Raw genomic sequence first — 7,065 nt, 5'->3', positions numbered from 1 at the left:
AGGAAATCTAGAAGAAGAAAAAAAATGCTAGTCATCACCAGCCATAAAACTTTAGAATTTAAGAGGCCTTCCAGGTCATCTCTCCCAACCACTCCCTTTACAGACCTGGAACTTGAGGCCAGAGTATTAAAGTCCAGGCTCACAAGGCTCTAGGGCAAAGTCAGAGGGACACTGGAATCCAGGAATCCCAAGTCCAAGTTCACGGTCACTTCTGTTCTGCTGCATCTCTGAAAAATACATCTCAGTACTGCCCAAAGAGTATATTTAAGACTCGGTGACATTTTTTCTAAGCTTTGTGTGTTTGTACCAGGATAGTGTTGTGCCTTTAGCGCTCATCCTTTGGACCTCAGTATATGGTGACACGTCTCAACAGCGAGTGGGGGAAATGACCTAAAGATGCTTTTAAAATCTCCCCAAGAATGTGAACGAATCTCTTAAGCATTATCTCAAAACACAAGAGCCGGCAGCAGATTCAATACTTGATAAAATATCACAACTAGTTTAAAATCTGTTCACAGTTGGATAGAAAAAGGCACCACTGATGATGACAGTAATGAGCTGGAGAGGTCGATGTGCAGGGCATAATCATCTAGAACCTCATGCTCAGTATGGTCATAGACCAGTAGCTTTGGCATTTCCAGGAGCTCATTAGCCGTGCAAATCTCAAGTCCCGCCTAGACCCACTCTATTGTTTTCACTTGCACAAGATCCTCAGGGGAACTAGGTTTGAGAAGCATTGGTCTACAGTACTATTTCTCCATTAATGCAGAGAGCAGCAGTAAGGGTACTTGAATAGATGGAAGGACTGGCAGGTCAGAGCTCCTCTATTCCTTGCATGACTCCTGAAAATTTCACCCAGCCTCTCTGAGGATCTGCTTCCTCAAGTACACAATGAGGCTTTGTTGAACAGACTGTTTTAGCGAGCTTCTGGCAGAAAGCTTTTTTCAGTCCAAACTGTGTAGGATGGTTTGTGTGATGAGAGTTGAGTGACATGTGTATCACACGTTGGGTATGCTCATTGAATGCTATTAATAAAAATGTGCATCACAAATTTTACTCCCTTTTACTTCCTGTCTCAGGGAAAAAATGGTCTCATTGTACAATTCACTGAATTGGGCAAAGCCTGATTCTGATTTTCATTCTGAAAAAAATCCTGAGAGTCAGGTCAGTGTTGGCGTCACCAGGAATTCTGACTCAGATTTCCAAAGCAAAAGCATTCCTCTTAAAAGTCGACATGGGATTTTTCTGTTTCCTCATTACCTGGCTGTGGTTCCTCCCTGCTGAAGCTTTTCTAATCTGCAGGCTTTCGGCTCCGCCTTTAAAGTTTTGACTTGCCTTACTAATCCCAAAGTAAACACTAACTAAGGTGGTGGCAAAGTCAACACATTCTTTGAAAGGCAATTAATCTGGGTGTTGAATGAAATCAGATGTCAGCGACTTGGACATTATGGTTACAAATTGTAATATACAATAGGGCTTTGAAGAATTCCTTTCTCCAGGTTGTAACTACCTCACATCAGTTACTCCAGGTGAGGGATGGGATCTATGTTGCGCGAGGACTGAGGAATATATGATTTCATAAGTTGCTAACTATTCTCAAAGCTTCTATTGACCTCTAGTCAGCAAATCTGACGGCGAGGAGAGGTTATGCTAGCTATGCTGCTGGTGAAAAGCAAACCTGTGAGTTAAACATTTGCTGGAAGCCCTGACCTCTGATAACGCAGTCCTTATGTGGCCATGAGTGCTTGTGGTGCTCTGGGACTGTGGGAGACGTAACCGACTGGACGGGTACAACCTGCGCCCCCCCACCCCGCCCCCAAGCTCGAGACTCATCTGGGCCGACAGCACTGGCAGAGAGGATTCTTTCCTCAGTTTTTCTTTTCTACTTCTGGGCCCAAAGTTGTGGGATCTGGGTTAGGAGATTTTCAAATATTGATAGTTAACTGCTATCAACCCCCCTACCAAAAAAAAAAAAAAAAACTTCTCCAGCTTGTTCCTACCTCCACACAAAGAAAGTGTGCAAGAATTATTCTTATTTCTCTATCTCCCTCAGGCAGTGCCTAATACAGTGTTTTGTACACTGTTGGTATTTAATCAATACTTTTAAAAATTATCTTTTTATTGTTAAAGATTTTATTTTGGGGGAGTTCCCATTTATGCTCAGGAGGTTAAGAACCTGACTAGTATCCATGAGGACGTGTGTTCAATCCCTGGCCTTGATCAGTGGGTTAAGGATCTGGCAATGCCATGAGTTGTGGTGTAGTTCATAGAGGTGGCCCAGATCCGGTGTTGCTGTAACTGTGGTATAGGCTGACAGCTGCAGCTCCAATTCACCCCCTAGCCTGGGAACCTCCAGATGGCTTGAAGGAAAAAAAAAAAAGGCAAAAAAAGGTTTTATTTTTTAAAGCAATATTAGGTTCACAGCAAAACTGAGAGGAAGGTACAGAGAGTTCCCATATCCCCACCCTGCCCACCCCCATCCCCCGTTACCAACACAAGTGGTAAATTTGTACAATTTCTGGACCTACACTGTCATATTATTGGCATCTAAAGTCCATAGTTTTATGGGGGGGAGTGATTTTTTTTCTTTTGGCCACCCACAGCATACGGAATTCCTGGGGGCAGGGATCAAATCCAAGCCAAAGTTGCAACCAGTGCTGTAGCTATAGCAATGCCAAATCCTTTAACCCACTGTGCCAGGCTGAGGATTGAACCTGCGACCTGGTGCTGCAGAGACACCATCAATCCCATTCCGCCATAGCAGGAACTTGTAAAGTCCATAGTTTACATTAAGTTCACTGTTTCTTTTTTCTTTCGTGGGCCAGGGATCAAATCCAAGCTGAAGTGGTAACCTGACCCACAGCAGTGACAACACCAGGTCCTTAACTGCCAGGCCACCAGGGATCTCCTAAGGTTCACTCTTGATGCTGAACACTCTGTGGGTTTGAGCAAATGTATGATGTAATGACACATGTCCATCAGTATTGTCATATGAGGTATTTTCACTGCCCGAAAATACTCTGTGCTCTGCCAATTCATCCCTCCCGTCCCCTCAGCACCCCTGACTTCACTGTCTCCGTAGTTTTGTCTTTTCAGAATGTCACATGGAATCATATAGTATGTAGACTTTTCAGATTCTCTTCTTTCACTTAGATGCTCTGAAGTTTCTTCCTTCAAGGCTTTTCATGGCTTGATAGTTTTAGTCTTTTCATGGCTTGATAGTTCGTTTCATTTTAGCACTGAATAACATTCCGTTGTCTGTGTGTAGCACAGTTTATCCATTTACCTACTGAAAGACATCTTGGTGGCTTCCAACTATTGGTAAATTGTGAATAAAACTGCTGTAAACATCAGTGTATAAATAAGTACTTTAAAAATAAATAACAGGAGTTCCCTGATGGCTTAATGGTTAAGGATCTGGCATTGTCACTTCTGTGGCTCTGGTCATTGCTGTGGTGCAGGCTCAGTCTCTGGCCTGGGAATTTCTGCATGTCTGAGGTGTGGCCAAAAAAACCAAGAATATAAATAAATAAATTACTGTCTCCACTGTGCTTCAACTATATCCAATCATCTATTTGAACACTTACCATACTGGATTGCATTATTTACTTGTATGTCTCTTTCCCTTTTAGTGCTTTTTAGAGAAAGAGTCCAGGTCTTATTCATCAGTATTTCTCCATCACTTGGTACAGAATCCAGCAGTCATAGATTTGGCTCATCCTTTTGTTGTTTCTGGGTAAGTGGGGTGGCAGATGAAAGCAAGATAACCCTGCTTACAAATAGCTTAGTGATGGATTTAACAAGCTCTTCTTTAAAAATATAAATGCAATAGACCTCAAGTTATAGAAGAAGATTGAGTATTTCGCCATAAAAGGAAATTAAGTACTCTCAGCTAGATGGTAAAAGAATTGGATTCCAAAGTTTAAAGTGACTATGAAGACTGTATTAATATTTTCTGTTCGCAGAAAGAAAATGAGCAGCCGAGAGCCTTTTAAATGAGAAAATACCAATGATGCATTCATTACACATCTTTAATTAGTACTAATGGGCGCTGTGTAATTAATTCAATTTACCATCCCTTCTTCCATTCAATTTACATCTCCCTTCCCTGAAGTTTCCACAAGATGCTATAAATTTGTTCTTATTTGCCACAAATAAGATGCTTTCATTTTCTGATGCTGGTTCTCTGACATACAAATGTTTGCTGTCTTTCTGACAACCCCTGCTTTACTTTTCTTCAGTATAATTAGCACCACATTAACCTCTTTATTTTCTACCACTAATTCCTATTCTGAGGGTTTCGAACTATCTCAACTCTAGTAGTCTCTCTTTCTTAACATTTCAAGCTGAAGCATTCCCACGGTGGTGCAGCGGAAATGAATCCGACTAGGAACTATGAGGTTGAGGATTCGATCCCTGGCCTAGCTCAGTGGGTTAAGGATTGGGCGTTGCTGTGAGCTGTGATGTAGGTCGAAAACACAGCCTGGATCTGGCATTGCTGTGGCTGTGGCATAGGGCAGCAGCTGTAGCTCTGATTAGACCCCTAGCCTGGGAACCTCTGTATGCCATGGGTGCAGCCCCTAAAAAGGAAAAAAAAAAAAAAAAAAATTTCAAGGTGAACCCTTAATTGCCATCCCTCCTTCACTAAAACACATGTAATGTGTCAACTGATGAACTATCAAATTGCCCTTTTGATCAGGGACTTCAGATAATACACAAGGTCATGAACAGTGATTATCTTTTGTATATGGAAGTTAAAGAAAATAGCTTACCTGCTTCAGAATGCAAAGTGATGCCCATATTGCATTACACATTAAAGCCGAAACGGAAAAGAAGATGAAATTCCATTTTCCAGTACAAAATGTATTCAGGAGGGATGAGAAGAGGAAAAAAAAACAACAACAAACAGCTACGGAGGAAGACAGCAGCAGAACTCTGCATAAGGCAGAATCCAGATCAAGGAAAAAATGGCTTTAATCACTCACATATGAAACAAACATGATTTTTTTTTCTTAATAGTGTGAACTTTTGGCTTCATATGGAGAAGAAAAGTCTGGAACTCTGAACTTTGCAGAAATTATAAAAAAAGAAACATCTGATAACACTTCTCTTTGGGAAAAGCCATTTTCTACACTACATCCAAAGAGAAGAACTGGAAACCCATTATGCCAGGGCCAGGGCTGTGACTAGCCACATAGCATCTCTGCAAATTAGAAAAATGCTTCCTTTTCTCCAGGCAGATACAACCCCTCATCAGGCACATGTGCTGGTAAATAGAACACAGGGTCCATTTCAGCTCCCCTTACTCCTTTAGTCAGATACCCAGAGTGGTGAATAAATATCTTTCAAAACAACCCTACTCAATGCTCTACTTAAAATCATTTAATGGTTTGCTACGGCTTTCAAGATAAAATTCAGGTTCCATATTGTAGCCCCAATCTTGCTCTCCTGTCTCTCTGAAACTGATGAGACAAATGTGAGACCTTTTAACTCTGTCTTCTGTATCTTTTAATTTCCCATTTATATTTCCATCTCTGTGCTATATTCCACATAATTTCTCTAGACTTATCTTCCAGTTCATAATTCTTTCTTCAGCTGTGCCTATATAATGCTTAATATGTCCATTGAATGTTTAATTTTAGCCATTGAATTTTTTATTTCTGTAAGTTCTAATTTTTAAAATCTGCTATATTAATTCTTCCCACCACTAGAAGAAATGATATTCATGTGATATGATAGTGTTAATTTAATGGCAACCATATTGTAATATAAAATCTGCTATGCCATTTTTTTGGTATTGTATCTTATTCTTTGAGGATATATTCAAACTTGCCTCTGTTTTCAATCTGATGAGTTTAATACTTTAAAAAATAATTTCCCTTGGCTAATTTCAACATCTAAAATTTTATAGGTCTGTTCTGCCCTCTGTTTTTTGGTACTGTTCTCACTCATGGTACCTAGTTTACTTGAATGTTTATTCATTCGTTCATTTGCTACTATGAGCTATGCATTTTTCTTAAATTATTTGAGGGAATTGCTTGAGGTCAAGGATAAAAGTGTGGTTGTCTGAGATTATATTTCCTTTTGCCATGTTCCTAAAGATAGTAACAGCCTGGGACAACTTTAAGTTAAAGTCATAGCTTAAGGGTTCCTGGATTATCCAGGTGAAGTGAATTTGGGCCATAAATCCACCAGAAGACTTGTTTTCTATTATAGTTTCTCTGGGCCAGGGTTTAATGCCTCCTGATATATTCAGGTCCAAGAAAATTTTTCTTGCAGGTGAGAAGGGATGGTTAGGTTATTTCTAGTTCATCATTAGACATTAAGGGTATAGCTCTTGTGTGAAACATCTCCTATTAGACTCCTAGGCTTTGGCTTTTGTGGATCTTTATTAAGACGCCTTGACAACTGAAGTTCGAGTTTAGAGAACACCTTTAATCAAAAAGTATCCTTTGTGCTCTGCTTATTTATCTGGGTTTCTGCCTTTACTTAGATTTTAGCCTAATAGTTACTTATTATCACATCAGTTGTTAAATGTTTCAAGAAGATTTTAAAATACATATATCTTTCCCAGGCTATCTTTAGTTGTCTTCTAGTTAGTCTTAGTACTTCTAGTCAGTCTTAGTACTGGCAGTGAAAGTCTGATCTCAGGTGTGACTTTGGGCAAGTTACCTCACCTATCTGTGCTCGGTTTGCTCCTCTGTAAAACAGAGACAATAATAGTACCTAGCTCAAAGGAGGGCTTTGAAACATACATAAAATAACAAATAAGGAGTTCCTTTCGTGGCTCAGTGGTTAATGAACACAAATAGTACCCATGAAGATGCGGGTCCAATCCCTCAGTGGGTTAGGGATCTGGCATTGCCGTGAGCTGTGGTATAGGTCGCAGATGTGGCTCAGATTCCAAATGGCTACGGCTGTGGTGTAGGCCAGCAGCTGTAGCTCTGATTCGACCCCACACCTGGGAACTTCCATATGCTGTGGGTGCAGCCCTTAAAAGCAAAAAAAAAAAAAAAAAAAAAAAATGTATAGTGTTTAGAACAAAGTCTGGCACTTAGTAGGTGA

This window comes from Sus scrofa, chromosome 1 (genome assembly GCF_054392235.1).
Source record: "Sus scrofa isolate SSC_HxYL_T2T_F1_AM1 chromosome 1, Sscrofa_HxYL_maternal_Yorkshire_Landrace_v2.0, whole genome shotgun sequence".
Taxonomy (NCBI): Eukaryota; Metazoa; Chordata; class Mammalia; order Artiodactyla; family Suidae; genus Sus; species Sus scrofa.
This window is presented reverse-complemented; position numbering follows the sequence as displayed.